Raw genomic sequence first — 17,962 nt, 5'->3', positions numbered from 1 at the left:
AAGCCTAGCCCAATGGTTAGGGTTACCACCTGTCCCACATTGTGAGGGACAGTCCCCCTGTAGGCAGTTGTGTCCATACCAAAACCATTATATATGTCAAATGTCCTGCAATTGTAGGACATAATTATGTCCCATATTTTATGTAATAGTCCCATACAATACTTATTTCCATATGTAAAATACTTAAATGTTACAAGAAACAGAATAAGCAAGTAAACAAAACAGAATAAGCAACTAAACTGCTACAACAATAAGCTTACATTTAGGCATAAAACTAAAGTACTATCCTTTGTACTGACCAGTTGGCCTTTGGAAGGTACCTATGGCTAGTATTCTCAAGCTTACACATACCTTCATGTCCACTGGGATGGGTTCCCCTCTGTTACTTCTGGCTCTGAGGCATGGCCGGCACAGCTCAACAAGTTGCTGTATGATGTACCTGTCCACCCTGTAATGCTCTACTATATCCAGACCATGTAGCCCCTGGTAGGTTACCCTGGGTCTGAACACTCTTCTCCTCCTCCGATGCCTGAGATGGTTGTCAGCATCATCCTCCACACCACTGTCAGTCTCCAACACATGCTGGTTAATCAAAGCTATGGCGGCCCCTAACATATACATATTAAAAGTTCCCCGTCTGTATACACCAATGGTGAAGAATGTCTGGGAATACACAAGTGTGTGTGTGTGGGACTTTCACACCTTATACTATTGTGCAATAGATGATGCTGGTGTAATTGGGTGTGTATGTGCAATTCCAGCTGTGGGGTATGTTAATTATTGGTTTTACAGCAGGTACTGCTATTGTGGGGCCTTTGGTGTTGACTTACGCTTGGCTGCCGTGATTCATCTATTGCCCTTTACTTCACTTTTCAACCCGATTCCCCTCCCATTGTCAGGCATGCAACCAGCTGCTGGCTTTCTTGTCTTGTACTTTCACAACCCAGGATTGTGTTGGGAAATGTGTTGTGTAGCTGATTACTGAAAGTTTGCTTTGTTCTGCTGTGACAGTTCTCTTTTCTTTGCTGTACAGCACCTCCCCTTTCCTGTTCTGCAGGTAGCTGCTAGCAGCTTTGTTAGCTGTTGTCAATGGCCCACTGTGAGTTCCTAGGTGTTAATTACTCATTTTTACTCCAGTTACCATGCTGCGGCATTTCCTTATTGTCTTCCTGTATCCTTCCTGTTTCAGCTGTGGTGCACGCCGCGCACAGCCATTTACTGGGTTTCGAGTGCGTTTTCATCCACGTTCACATGCACTTTCGGTTACCTTCAGTGCTCTCAGCTAAGCAAAGCTATGGCTACTTCCACACCCCTATCCTGTGGCTTTGCTTAGCAACAGTCAACCGGATTAGCAATGATCCAATGTGCTTACAGCTGCAGTGGCGCACCCCTCTCTTGATGTTATGTTTACCTCCAGGCACTCCTCAGTGTTGTACTGCTATGCCATCCTTATGCTGGCGGGGCATTTGCAATTCAGAATTACTTGACTCATTTGCATGGCATTGACTACTAATTCCTAGTTACCGTGCAGAACACTGTCACAGACCCTTAGCAACCATTGCGCCATGGTTGTGGTGTAGCATGCATGCCATTGACTATTATGGGGAATTCATGAATTGTGTTACATTGCAGTTTTATAACATCTAAATATATTTTCCTTGTGATCCCATTTGCACACCGATGCACTGCGGTTTTACTTTGCGTTTGTGTGGCCATGACATTAAATGTTATTTTTTATGTGTTGAGCATGTTTTTTATGCCATTGGCTATATATTTAGCCACTGGCATATATTAACATTATAATACGTAAGTTTGGTCCGCTTTCATGGCTCTGATTTTATGTTTGAAAAAATGTAAACTGCTTTTTTTGGTTTACATTTCTTCATGCTTATGCTACACCTGCACCACTTCATGAATTGCTATATACCTTCATTTGCATGCTACACTGCCGCACATGGGATAATTAGCATACATGCACTGCGAGCTGCGCAGCTCTGGTGTGCGATGGTAGTGCACATGGAAACAGCTTGTACCTGAATCGCTTGGTGGCCATATTTGGCACTAGATCGCCGGCACTACTCCGGCGCCTGTCACAAGCTTCATGAATCCCGGGGAATGTTTTATCTCATATTTGAAAGACTAGAGGGGAGAGGTGCAGACCATCCCTGGCAAAGCAGCATGGTCTTTTGACCATCTCCTTCTATGCTGACAAATATTGCACCCCCTTAGAATGACACCAGAAACTAAGCCAATTATTAAAGTCTACCAGCTTTTGTTCGTATTGTGGCATCATTCTTGGAGAAAGTAAAATGCTGGTCAATGCTAGGCTCATACCAGCCTGAGACACATATTCCTAGAGCTCTATTATGTCTCTCTTCATATAGTCTAGAGAGGTATGTCTCAGGTCATTTACTCCCAAATGGACTATGACTCAGTCATATTGGTAACTGTAGTCCAGTGACCTGAGTGCATGCGTAATGTGGCAGATCCTAGCCCCTGATAATCAACTGACTGTAACTTTTTCCTTACTCAGACTGGTGAGAGGGACATCAGTGTGTCTAACGATGGATTCTCCAATGACTAGAATGTTGGATTGTGTGGTGACTTGCCTTATGGGCTTAGAGATAGAGGCTCCATGAGATGTAGCTCTATGTGTTGATGTGGGTGTTGTTTTGCAAGATCGTGTTTGGGGATGCAGAAGGTATTTCTTAGGTGTACTTTGTCTAGGAGGTCTTTGTGGTTTAGGAAGGTTATATGTAAGTGCCTCAGTATATGTGGGTCTATATATCTGCTTTGAATTGTGGGTGATGGGTGCAACATGTGTACTACTGCCAAACTTATTGACTTTAAGAGTACTTTTATGTGAGACCTTTGCCTCCAGTGGCATTGTGTAACTACATCTCTCACATACCATATCAGTTTGTTTGAGAATTAACTGATTGTCAGTAAACATGAGGCAATTTCTACATTGCCTCAGGATGCTCATATCCACCATGCCAGTAATGGAGACAGTAGGAAAGTTCATATCCATGGCAACAGACCCTTTTTTATTGAATAGACTGTTGGAGTGAGAATATCAATCACTGTCAAGAGTATGCGGTTTGCAACTATGTGGACAGTGCTTGTCAATGCAACCTAGTTGTCCTGTGTGCAACTAGATATTGGAGACATTTCAGTTATGCTTTTACAGAAAAAGTCTCACTCAAGGTGTCTGAGTCTGTACAAAGCACTGCCAAACACTTGAGGGGGAACTAATATGTAAACCCTGAAAATTTAAGGATGAAATATTTAGGCAGGTATTCTTTAGTTAGAAACAAATCAAGCAGTACTTACTGAAAACAAAGAATTAGCCTGTCAAGAATGATGAAAAGAGGGGAGTTGCATGAATGGCTACTACCTGGTTACTACTAATGCTGGTCTCAGCACAGCTTCACTTTGTTGGGATACAATTCTCCTTTGCTTCTTCTCTCACCAGAAGCAAAATGTTAGCACCAATCCCAAGAAAAGAAGCAGGTCACAGCCTGTCTGGAGATCCACAGTCTTGTCCCAGATGATGCAAGGGTCTGCAGGCTTGTAGCCTTTTTCTGGTAGATGCCTCGAATAGCAACCAGACCAATCAGGTACAGTAAGCACAGACACTGACTCTCCAAACAGAAACAGTCAGGAATCAATGCACTCTGCTCCTACTCTCACCAGGATCAGAATATAAGCACAGATTCTAAGCTGTCACCTATAAAGCAGTTATTTGGCTTTCTGGTGATCAGCAGTCTCCAGGATATAATTTCACTGCACTCCTTCTCACACCAGAAAACAGAAGCACTAATCCCAAGATGACTACTGAGAGGCAGAATGTGGAGTCTCCAGTAACTGGTGGCCTTACAATAGATGCTTAAAGGTAAGATGAAAAAAATGGTTTATCCTAAACACTGCAGTGTGCACTAAACAGTTAGATATGAAAGTGGGTAACTTAAGTTTTAGTTTTCTAAAAAGTTAAGTTTTAGTGGAAAAAACACAATTATTAAAAGAGCAAGATAGATTGAAAGGGGGTGGGCACTTTTGTATTCTGATACCATGGAATACAATAGGATGGCCAATAAATTTAAATAGCTAAAGGGGAGTGGTTTCACAAAATGATAATTTTGTGCTTACTCACACCAGCCAGTAAAAGGAAGGAGGAAACGAGACATATGGTTAAACTAACATAAGGGGCAACCAAGTACAAAAACAGTGGTATTTAAGAACACAAGATTAACAGAGAGGGAGAGTGGGAAAAAATTCTAAAAATTCTGTCTGACTCACAAGAGACAGAACTGTGGTCTCTTTTCAAGTTTTAATATGCAGTTAAAAGCAGAATACAAGTAAAACACAGTGTAAAGAAAACAAGTCACAGTATACGAAACAGAAAAAGGCAATAAAGTAATTCAAAATACAAGAAATAAAAAAACAAACTAACCTTCCCCTCACAGCAAACTGTGGCAGAGTCTGGGTGAGCCTTTCTAGTAAAGCATCACTTGCCAAAATTAACTTTTTGCATCCTAGACAGAAAAAAAACAGTGGATTTGGTATTAGAACTGCAACTTCCTCGACTGTACATATTGGATGATGCTGTCTCTGTAATGCTTTGTTCAAATCTCTTGGGTCGATACATATTCTGATTTCTTCTGTACCTTTCTTGAGGGTTGATACCATGCATGAAGACACCCATTCAGTTGGTTATGTGACTGGAAGAATTACACCTTGTTGCACCATTTTATTCAACTGAGCTTTAACTTTATTCTGCATAGCTATCGGAACTTATCTTGGTGGTCTGACTACTGGTCTGACTTCTGGGTCTAACTTCATAGAATACACAACTGGAAGTTTGCACAACTTGTCAATAAAGACATCAGTGTACTCTGAGAAAATAGCTTCAGTAAAATTGGAACTTGGATGTGTGCTTATATAATGAACTTCTTTGGTAAAAGAAAGCACATTCATTCTCAAACTGTCTCTGAGACCCAATAATGACTGCACAGGTCTTCAGACTATAGAATAACAAGCTGTAACAGTTCCTAGCCAAGTAACATGAAAGCATTACTGAGCCTTCGGTTTGAATTTCTTCACCTCCATAAGCAACAAGTTTCACACAACTAGTCATAATTAAATTGTTCACCAGTCCTCACTATAGCAAATGTGTCTACTGACATAACATTACACATTGAACCAGTATGCACTTTGAGCTCAGTGGGTTTACCATTGATCTGGACAGTACAAAATGCTTCATTCTTTGCCGACAAATTCAGTGCATTAACCTTTTCACCAATCATTGACACACAGTCTATGTAGAAAATAGAACTGCAGCTATCTATATGATCAACTTACTTTTAGAGTGACTGTGTGAGCTTTACTTGATTTGCAAAACTTTTGAAAATAGTTCCATTTTTATATTTGTGGCATTGCTGACCAAATGCTAACCATTTTTTTCTCTTTTTAACTCATGGTTACCAACACAATTGCAACAGTTAACAATAAAGCTATATGTGGATTTTTCTGACTCACCTTGTACTGCACTGAGCATACTCTCTTCTTAGAACTTGCTGGAAAACTATGGGTTTTACCAGGAGAGCCTGCAGGGGTGGCATATGCCATGTGCTTAGGCCTGCTTTTGCTAGGCACATGTTGCATGCTGTTTTCATTTGCTCTGGAGCCTGCAGAACCCATGCTCTTATCACTTGCAAGCATACTTGTGTGCCTTTCTGTAACTTCAGGGATTTCACAAATCTCACTAGCTTTGCTTAGCATTAAATCACCACCACAAAGCAAAATATTTCTCACAGCAGCACTATTAATACCACACACAAGCCTCTCCTTTATCAATTCATCTTTTAAATCACCAAACTGGCATATTTTAGCTTTGTTTCTCAAGTCAGTAATACAACCTGCAAAAGTTTTCCTTGGTTTCTGATCTCTTGTGTAAAAATATGATGGTTTTCACCTTGTCATATACTGCTGGCGCATACACAAATGAACTCTCTCTTTCAATTACCTCTAACTGAGCCAGATTTAGCAAAATGAATGCCCTGGTGCATGCATGTTTTATCAGAATAAGCTACTTGTATAAAAATATCGTACTCTTGCTCAAATATTCATCAATTCTCTGCAATATTCTGATCAAATACAAGTGGTTAGGGTTTTCGAAATCTGTGTGCCATATTAACACATACCAGTGAAGGCTTTTGCAATTATACATGAAAACACATACATATACATATACATATTCCAGAAATTTATGCCAGTATTTGTAACTATGCCCAATAGCACAACAAGCCTCTAAATAACTGAACATTGCAAAATATGACTCTCGGGCACAACAAGAATACTCTTGAAATTACTGTACTGTAAAATGTGACTTCTCATCAGTTTAAGAAACATTTCAAATAACTATACTGTGCGAATAAATTGGACAGAAGAAGCTCAGAGTAAGAAACATTTTGAAGTACTTGCACTTTGTGAATAAACAGTACACAGCATACTGAAACTTTTCCAAAATGACTGTACTTTGATAACTCTTTACAGTGCAAGAAACACTCTGTAAAAGCGACATTTTGCAAATAGACACATCCAGCACAAGAAGCTTTTTGAAATGGCTGTATTTTGACAGTACTTCATGAAATAGTTGCACTTTGCACACAAATATACTCTTTGGAATAAATGCACAGTAATAAGCACACATTGTAAGCACTTTACACACTTTGAGATACTTCAAATAACTCTAATTATGCCTTTCAGGGCGCCGTTCAGTGTGAAATAGTAGTTTATGCCAAAACACAGTACTTTGCCAAAAATATGTAGTCGCCCTGCTTTATTTATGCTTATTCTGCCCATTTTGCCCTTATTATATTTGTTTTGCTTGTTTAATCTCATTTCATGCCCATTTTACTTTTCTTGTGCTCATTTTACTTTAAACATGCCATTTTATTTTAAACATGCCATTTTACTCTAAACATGCCATTTTATTTTAAACATGCCATTTTATTTTAAACATGCTCATTTTGCAGTTCCAGGGTAATTTGGAATCTCTTATGTGCTTTTCTGATGCTCGTTTTATCAAATATCTTAATTTTAAACATTTTGTCATATAATAAACCTTTTGTGCCTCTCACTTGTTTAATAATGTGGTTTGTACTCTTGTAATGGTCCGTTTTATCTTTTTTATAAAATAAATAATTTGTGCAAGTTTTCATTACATTTTGTTCATTTCTGGCTCTTTTTTGTGCTCGGTTCTCTCAGTTTACCTTCACTGTTAACCCTGTACCTCATTGCTCTGAAAAGCAGTCTCTGGAATCTTGGTTCTGACTCCGTGTCACTCATCCAGTCAGGATGTAATAGACGAGTCTTCATGGGTTCTGTTCAAGCAGCTTTATTATGCACAGACATGTCAGGATTGAGGCTTAATAACTTTAACGTAGATAAACTTATAAACAAACTAGCTAATACATTCATACATGCTCACTCTCTGGCGGCACTCTCAAAGTGGCACTGAAGCTTGCACGTGCTTGATATTTATATGCACACTGAGTCCTTGGAAATGCTTCTTAAAGGTACAACATAACCCTCTATTCTACAGATGGGATACCAGACCATTACATATATTTTGCTCCTGTTATTGACTCAGTGGGAGACAGGTTGCATGCATGCATACTTTTGAGATGATACAGGGTTTTGACTATGTAATCATATTTATTCTGTAAAAAGGATTCCCTTAAATCACAATCTTATATTATTATCTCTAATAATTGCAGTTTCTACAACAGTAATAGCTTTGTATCTGCACATCTTTAAATATACTATTTTACTGATAATTGGGACGTTACAGTCAATTTCAGTGCTGCTCACTTAATGTTGATAATTGTATTATTCTTAAAACTGAGCTTACATTGGCAAAACAAAATTTTTAACTCTTTTAGAGGTGATTAGTGCTTAACATCCACGTAGAGAAAGATTGGGATTTAGGAACAGCTACCAACTACATATGCATGACAGAATAAATAAAATGCTCAAAGTTCTTGTGAATATTTTAAATATTTATCTTAGCATTTAAAAAAATGTGTCATTAAGTAGGATTTATGAGAAACTGCTAAAAAGTAAAGGACTTTCCTTCAGGATATAAGGCACATTGTGGATCAAGCCAAACATTAGCATTGTTTAAATCATACAATAGTAGAGTGTTACATTTATTGTGTAGTATTAAGTCCTCAGATTATCCAAGTATGATCCTATGTTGAGGTTCTGTAAGGAAATAATGCGGCAAAAACCTTCCCACCTCTTCATTCTTTGCTTGTACTACATGAAAAAATATATATTCTTCTTGATTAAGACAGCAACACTAAAATGTTTAGTGGCTTTTCCTCCTGCAAATGTACAGGGAGCACAGTTCCTCTTTAAAGGGTTTAGATTGTAAGGGGCACTTCTAAATAAAGTCTATAAATCAGTATTTATATTGTATAGCAGGTGCCAGAAAATATTTTTTTATTTATATCTAGACTGCATGCATTCCACAGTAAAAGAGTAAGTTCAGTCCTATCCTGGCTAAAGACAGTAATAATAGGTTCATAGGTTCATAGGTTGGTACTAGGCTATTGGCTCTAAGGCCTATGCAAGCCTAGCCATAACAATTCCCTAGATATTTCTTCCCACAATATTTACTTCTCTGGGCCCCTGATTTTGAATAATATCTCACAACCCTATGCAAGTATACTGGCCATTCCTCACAGATTAGGTCACAGCAGATATGATTAAAATGTTTGGGTGAGTTCGGAGAGAAATGGCTCCGATGGGTACTCATAGCAGTATGGACAGAAAGGCATATCCCAGATGGCTGAAGAATAACCATACTAGTGCCTGTGTACAAAAACAAAGGGGGCATTCACAACTGTGGGCAGTACAGAGGTTCAGGGCACCAATGTGAATCTACCTTGCTTTAATAAATGGTTAATTAAAATTAATACCTGTAAAACATCCAAAGAGATAAAACATCCAAAGAGATAAGTGCTTTTGTTTTGTCAATGCAAAATCTTCAATCAGAACACAATTAAAAATCATTTTAAACCTTTTGAAATTATCACATGATTCAACAAACATCCTGCCAAAAGAGGCACACCCCCCTGAAGAGAGCGCTCTTTGAATTTTAAAACCATTTCCTTCATATGACATGCTAAAAAATAGCACAAAAAAAATCATGTTATTAAACATATAAAATGAATTTCATACCATTAAAACCTATATTAGGGGGGGGGGGTAGAGCCTAGATGGCCAACTGAGAGCAGTGAAGTTTGAGAGCTCCATAAACTAGTATAATAATATAGGAAAAGTTTATTATTTTCAAGTTTAAAAGATCAGAAATATACAGATAAATTACTAAATTACATAAATATCAATTTTGGTGGAAATATACAAACATTTTTATGTCAAGTAACTTGGAGATATATTGAGTTACTGGATTGAACAACTCAAGGAATTCTCATCCAGATGCTGCTTTGAAAAAAGAACTGCAATTGATGACATCTACCTTACAGGAACTATCTGTGAAGATGGGTGGCTTTAAAAATGACTTAGAAAACCTCAAATTAAATTCTCAAAAACAGACTGATACTCTTAAGGAACTATTATAGCAACACCATACAAATATAACAAATATAGAAACTTCTCTAGATGACATTGAAGGGAGACTCAGAGTAAGAATTTCAAAATGAATTTCTGCTTAAACAGAATACATGGCTGCTTAACAAAATAGATGACTTAGAAAACAGGGAAAGGAGAAACAACATAAGGATCTTTGGTCTGCCTGAAAACACTGAAAGAGAAGACATTATTTCATTCTTAACAACTTGGATTCCTGAACTTGTAGACTTGAAAGAGGGACTTTCGTTTGGAATTTAAATGGCGCATAGAGCACTGAGGAAACCTGCTTCTAACTCAACAAATACTCTACCTAGATCCATAGTTATAAAACTTCTTTCATTTCTGGACAAGGAACTAATACATCTGCTTGGAGAAAATCACCCTTAAAATATAATCAAAGCTTGATAAGGTTTGACAATGATTATTCTTCCAGAATACTAGAACAAAGGAAAAAAGTCTGGCCAATAATAAAACTGTTAAAACAAAACAACATTAAAGCACAGCTGGCCTTTCCAGCCAAGATAGAAATACTTGTTGCTAATGAAATGAGAACCTTTAATGACTTAGAAGAAGCTACTATATTCATCAAAAACAACACAGTGTCTATCCCAGAAGAAATGGAATGGATGGCCCCTACTCTTAAAAAAATAAAAGAAACAAATCCTTGGACTGATGCTAGAAAGAAGAAACAAAAAACGGATTCCAAGATAGCTGTCCCAAAAAAATAACTCTTACTAATACAACTCTCAAAGTATCAACTGATATGATACATCACTTGTCATCTGTTTTTATTTTAGAAAAAGGAATGTTTCTTAAACAACTGAGTAACAGTAATGATTTATTCAGAATGTTCACAGTCCAATAATTCTTCACAAAGGTAGGTCAAGACAGGTTACTATTTACATTATATATAAGCCAAACAAAGCAACGTATAATACAAGCATAGAAATTTTTGTTCCCCTACTTGAACTCAATGAATACTTATTTTGTTAATTTTTCATTGATTTTACTTATAATAACTTAAGTAATTAATTAAATAATTCAACAAGCTACCATTCATCAGAGGTCAGACTCAAATGTAACAAATTAACATCATATATAATAGCAGTAACAGTAGAGTGTTTTGAAAAAAAATGCTTTCTTCAGTTAAAGTATGATTTAGAAATGTCATGTATATTCTGGTTAAAAATAGTAGCAAGCTTTTAGTACAAATGTCATTATTATTCTTTCTAAATATAGTTAATATCAATTATGGCAGGTATCACAGCTACAAGTGCTGTTTGATCAATCCTGTTATGGTGTGCATGGATGCAGCTGTGTCTGGCAGCTAGTACAAATGTCATTATTATTCTGTCTAAACATAGTTAATATCAATTATGGCAGGTATCATAGCTTCAAGTACTGTTTGATTAAGCCTGACATGGTGTGTGTGGATGCAGCTGTGTCTGGCAGCTGTTGTATGTTGCCATTTTCATCTCCGGGAAGCTGTGGGTTGCAGCTTGTGATCGAGGTTTACTGATGCTTGTGTATTAGGAAGAGACATTTGGTGTTTTAGCCTGGATCCAGGGGAAGGGGTTGGATAAAACTGTGATTTGGGATATTTTGGCAGAGAATAGTTTGTTTATACATCTGCTGAGTGAGAGGTGGGAAGGCTGGAAGAATGTGTTATCTCTTGTTGTGGCGGCTTGTTGGGAGTTTTTTTTTTTTTTGATCTGTTTGCTCTCTGTTCTTTTCCTGGCTGTTGCCTCCCTGAAAGGGAGGGAATTTAGGCTTGAAGTTGCAGTTGGTTAAAGTCTGAGGAAGCATTATTTAAACGTGAAAGAGCTTACTACCCACTGCAGTTTTGTGATATTTCATTAAAGTCTTTTGGATTTTTATACATTTGCTGTGGTGAGTCTCATCTGTTCCTGTTCGTTGAAGTTGCAGTAAAGTGAAGCTTTGCTTCAGGTACACTGTGAGCCTCTGGTATGCAGTACACAAACACACTAACAGAAACAGATGCTCCCAGGTTGCTATGGTAATGGAGACAGAGTGATGATGATGCTTACGGCTCTAAGGACCCTCCGAGATGATTTTCAGCAATGAAGTTTTGGGTTTTAAAAAAATATATATATCTAATAAAAGGGCTGATTTAAACTATATGTACATATATTGATGGTCTCCCAGCACTTCGTTTAGCTCAGTAAGTTGATTCTTGATTAAAAAAATAATAAGCGTAATTTTATATTTAAAATGTATTTTGGTCCAAACACATTAAGACTTACATAAGAGTAAAAGTCTGAGTTATTGTGAAAGACTAAAAGCACTTGGTCTTGTGCAGTACCGTTTGCAGTGGTCTAGGAGGTGAGCTTGCTCAGACGTGTTGGGCATATGGGGATAGCTGATTCTAGTGGTGTTTGGGGTTGCCGGGAAGTGCTAGAGAGTCATCAGATCTCCTTCATGGAAATATCTGTGGGAATGGAAGGTGTGTTGAGTGGTTCACTGACAGAGTAGCCACTGCATGGAACAAGCTGGTAAAATGGAACAGGACAAATATTGGTTTGGATATTTTAAGAGCAGCCTGGAAACACACCACATGAACTAGTGAATGGTATTCTGGCAAAACTGGATGGGCATTGTTGCCCATGCTTGAAGTACTGATATCTGTGTATGTAAGGATGGAAATATACTTATAACAAATAAGAAACTAGAAGGTTCTCATAATTTAAAGTCTATGGACAGTATAAACATGCTTGGAAGGAGCTAATAATAAGAATAAGCATTACAGCTTGTGGTCTCTCAAATAACTAAGCAACAGCCAAAAAAAAAAAAAACACACACAATAGTTATATAATGTATGATTTTAGTAAATCTAGACATAAAATATATAATTGTCATATAAGATGAAGCAGTCTGGTGAATTTAGATATTAAGGACAGGATTTAATAGCGTGGGCTTGTGTATAACAACACTACTGTCTTAATGTGTCATAAATGACATACACTACATTGAACATCAAGGGGAAGCATGATGCTTTTCTTATACAAGTAAATGTGCATAACAAATTATGTAATTACTTTAACTTGAATTGTAGTTTTTGTAACCCATCTTGACCATATATAATACTTAAGTGGTTACCAAGGTAACTAGTGTTTTATAAATGACATCAAACTGAAAAAGTTGTTCCAAGGAAACAGTAGAAGGCTGAACTAGGAATGTCACAGAATGTAAATTTTTCATTCAAAGGTACTATCCCTCTTCCATAAAACTCTATTAGAATTTCAGTCACAAGCTTTAACACCACCCTCTTGGAGATATTCCTTAATCACACTAATCCTAAAGGAAACCAAATCCCCAAACCCCTGTACCTATATCATTATTAAATAATGACTATAAGATATTTATGACAATATTAACTAACAGAATGAAAATACCACTATCCAAAACAATAAATAATGATCAGACTGGATTTATATATTATAGACACACACATGACAATATTAAAATGATAATTTCTCTTATAGATTATGTTAATAAAGAATATAAAGAAACACTCATAATAGGCTTAGATATAGAGAAAGCCTTTGATTGCCTAAATTGGGACCATTTATTCAAAATCCTAATGCAATTTGAATTTCCTGCATCCTTTGTTCATCTCCTAAAGAATAAATACAAATAATTTAGCATATGTCAAGTTAGATCCTTTTACCTCTGAATCTATACATATTACAAAAGGCACTAAACAAGGATGTCCCATGTCACCAATTCTATTTGCTCTGGCTATTGAAATATTGGCAGATTCAATCTGTAACAATGTAAAAATCAAAGGAATAGATGTTTATGAACAATACAATTCTAAAGTAATGCTATTTGCTGATGACATATTACTAACATTATCTAATACAAAAGAGACATTAGTAGAATTAGATACATTAATTGACAAATTTCACATGACTTCAGGATTCCATTTCAATAAATCAAAATCAATATCACATTCCATTTCAATAAATCAAAATCAATATCACATCATAGGGAAACAAGAATCTATCTTAAAATGTCTAGGAATTGAGTTATGCAAGGATAATAATGAATTAGTCTCAAAAATACAATAATATCATCAATACAATTAAATATCTGTAGAAAAATGGAACAAAATAATATTAACATTTGAAGATAGACTACAGTTAATAAAAATGGTTTTACTGTCCAGAATCCTATATATAGCCTTGGCAATACAACTGTTACCAGAAAGGAATATATTTAAATAAATAAATTCATGCCTAATAAAATTTCTATGGTTTCCCAAAAGAAACAATAGCTTTAATACAGCATATCAGACCATGGAAACAGGGAGGATTAAACTTTCCTGATATCAAAACATATATAAAAGCATCAATATCTAAAACAATCTCAGATTGGATAAGTCCAAATTACTTTGCAAATTGGAAAGAATTACTAACTGTAGCATCAATAAATGAATTTGATTTACAAAAAAAAAAAAAAATTCAAATAACAGATAAAAGCAATTTGCCATGGCACATATTATGTATTAGTATGCAATATAACATAACATAACTAAACCCACTAAAACTTGTATGATTAATTATTACATTGACTCATTTAGGAAAATTATTAATGCAAAAATAGATTTAAAAATCTGGTTTGATCTTTTAACACCATTTATAGTCACAAAGAACTTTCCACATAAAATATATAGAGAAATTATTAATTCTTGGGAACAGAAAGGATTTGTTTGTTGGCTCCAATGTATCAAAGAACTAAAAGTTTTAGATATGCAAGTAATAAAAACAACATAAAAAATTCCACAACAGGACTGGCTAACTTTACAGAGTATGCTGTCATTTCACAAAATGTAAGTAGAATATTTAACAATTCTTCATTTAAAGAAATACCTAAATGTATGAAATACATATATGAAATCGTATATAATGACTGACATGGGAAACAGTATTTCAAAATTTTACAATATATTGATAAACTATAAAACAACACCCAAAACCTCATATTGGAAATATATGACAAAGGGACACTCAATACAGTTAACTGAAGATATTAAAACAAATATCTTATTATCAATAAAATATACATCCTTTACACAATACTGGAAATACTTGCACAGAGCATTGTAAACCCCAGACAGAATCAGTAAAGTTAGTTCTTCCATAAAAGGAATATGTTGAAAATGAGAACAAGTACATAATGCAGATTGGAATCACTTTTTCTTTGACTGTGTTAAAATTAAGCCATTTTGGAATGGTATTAATAACTTTCTAGAAGCTTTATTGAATGGATCATTTTATTTAACTTAAGCTCTTGTATTATTAAATGTGAACAAAGGACCTCATTTGAATAGGTCAAACATGTATCTAGTATGGACTATACTTGCAATTTTAAGGAAGTGTATAACAAGAAGACAGAATACAAACACAATACCAACTTTGGAAGACTTCTACAGCCTACTGAAGACCACAGCATTATTGGAAATTAAAATTAAAGAACTAAGAATTTATCCAAAGCCATTTATCAACAACCCTTGGGGAAAAGTCTTATCGCTGATTGACACTATACAATAAATGATCAAACACTCTGATAGTGGATTGGACATACTTATAAAGTAATTGTATACATTAAGATCTGTTATATTGTCAGGCTAATGTAAATAGTATGCATAGTTATTTAAGATGTTATGTATAAATACTATGGATTTCATTCAAATGTATTTGAAAAATAAAAAAAAAAGTTGTGAGAAAAAAAACCTATATTGAGCGCATAAAAGCCAACATATCATTTTTTAAGTGCTTTAAGTTTTAACCTAAGTGTTATACTGGCTTGTACATTTAATCCTTGCCAGCAATAGGAATTCCAATACATCTGCCAATAAATTTCACACATCTCCAACTATATTTTCCATGGACTCCCTCTTGGGTCCATTTTAACCTGCTCTACAACTGTGAATTTGAAAGTATGCCCAGGATATTCAGAAACATGTTTGTAAAGTGTGTTAGTACTTTAACATTTCATCGCCTTATATAGATGCTTGTATATCTGCTCGCAGAGTTTCTGTTCAGTCTTACCAATGTATTAACGCTCACATTGCTGGCAGAGTGCCACATACACGATCACATGACTTTCACAATTCACCCTATGGGACATCCTAAAGCATTTGCTTTGAATGCGAAATCTGTCACCTGTGGCTATACATCTGCAAACTGAGCATCTATCACATTTAAACATGCCCAAATTAGTCTTCATTGTGCACTGTCCACCTTCAAATATATTTTTGACCCTTTCTAAAGACTATAGAAGGAGCTTCCCCAACTTTTTCCCTAAGTGATCTATCTTCTGTCAACAGTCTACAGTTTTTATTGAAGATAGCGTGAATGTTGAAAATATCCAGGCTATATCTAATGATGAGGGAAGTGGGAAATGGATTATTCACTGTTACTACATGTTCCAAACCTCTATGATCCTGTGCTTGTACCATTATGCAATGATACAAAATGCCCAGAGTTTCTTTTATATGCGATCTTCTGCACCATCTCATCTATTACAGATTCTAGGTACCCACTATCGAGTAACATGGTTTTCATCTAGCCACATTTCTCTTCAAATTCCTGATCCAGGGTTGTCATATGGGCAACATGAACCAGCTGCCCCTTCACCACCACTTTCTTCTGAAGACCACTATATATGTCATTAAATAAATGCTTTATATGGGTTATTATTGGCTTAGCAATGCTAGTACACACACACATATCAGAAAATGTTGCTGTGTAAACTTTAAACACATATGTTGACACTGCAAGAATCACCCTGTATAAGACACTATGTTGGCTTTATCTCCATAGTGTAATGATGTTCAGTTTGGAATAAAGAATGTCTATTGCTCTGTAAATTTCAGTGGAATGGTGTGTGTGCAGCTTCACAATGGGTGGACCCCATTGTGGTTGGGTTGGAGAGCTTTTTTATTTTATAGAAATCTTGAGATAGCTGGCTTTCTCCTATTTAAGGGAGAAGAAAAGAAAATTAAGAAGCTTGGCCATAGAAGATTGTGCCCTATTCTTTCATATTTGGAGTCATAACAGAGAAAAAGTAAAAAAAAAAAAAAAATATATATATATATATATATATATATATATATATATATATATATATATATATATATATATCAAGATAGGCCACAAACACACTGGATGTCAAACATGGTATCCACAAGTGACAACTGCCATAAACCCCATGTCTTTCAAAACCTGGAAAATAAAGTACTATAACAATCATTGCTAGGGAGCTCAGATGTGGTTTTTCAGGGCAGGTGCTGACAACAAAAAAACTTGGTGACACCCAATATTCTAATTAGAAAACAGCAAAGAGCTTAACTCAGTTGCTGGATACCCCTCTGTCACATAACTGAAAATGAAAAAAGGCATAGCTGAACTAATCTCCAGAGCTACACGTAAGCATACACAAACCTGGTTGTATGTATAAAATACATACACACACACACACACACACACACACACACACACACACACACACACACACACACACACACACACACACACACTCACACACACACACGCTACACATAAGCATACACAAACCTGGTTGTATGTATAAAATACACACACACACACACACACACACACACATGCTACACGTAAGCATACACAAACCTGGTTGTATGTATAAAATAGATACACACACACACACACACACACACACACACACACACACACACACACGCTACACGTAAGCATACACAAACCTGGTTGTATGTATAAAATACATATACACACACACACACACACACACACACACACACACACACATACACACACACACACACACACGCTACACGTAAGCATACACAAACCTGGTTGTATGTATAAAATACACACACACACACACACACACACACACACACACACACACGCTACACGTAAGCATACACAAACCTGGTTGTATGTATAAAATAGATACACACACACACACACACACACACACACACACACACACACACACACACACACACACACACACACACACACAACCATGATGACCACAGCATCATTACAAGCTCAGTGAGCTGCATCTATAGGATATTACTTCTTAGAAGTGTAGCTAGTGTGGGTCGAAGGGGGCAAATGCAAGTTGTTAGTGAGCATGACTGTGAACACTGAGAGCAACCTTTTCTTTCTCAGCTCCTCATGTTAACAAGTGAGGGTGTTACAGAGTCATGTTCCAGGAATGCACCACATCAGAGGAGCAGAGAGTTTGGGTGTTTTTTTTTTTTTTGGTCTCA

At 36.2% G+C, this 17,962-nt stretch overlaps 1 protein-coding gene across 1 annotated transcript in view; it reads left to right on the top strand.

The window, feature by feature from the left end:
- PRKCG (protein kinase C gamma) overlaps positions 1–17,962 on the top strand; it is a 4,166,346-nt gene that overhangs the window by 3,467,277 nt on the left and 681,107 nt on the right. The window lies entirely within an intron of this gene.

Source organism: Protopterus annectens, chromosome 1.part1, assembly GCF_019279795.1.
Source record: "Protopterus annectens isolate FY-2018-M chromosome 1.part1, PAN1.0, whole genome shotgun sequence".
NCBI lineage: Eukaryota > Metazoa > Chordata > Ceratodontiformes > Protopteridae > Protopterus > Protopterus annectens.
This window is presented reverse-complemented; position numbering and strand designations above follow the sequence as displayed.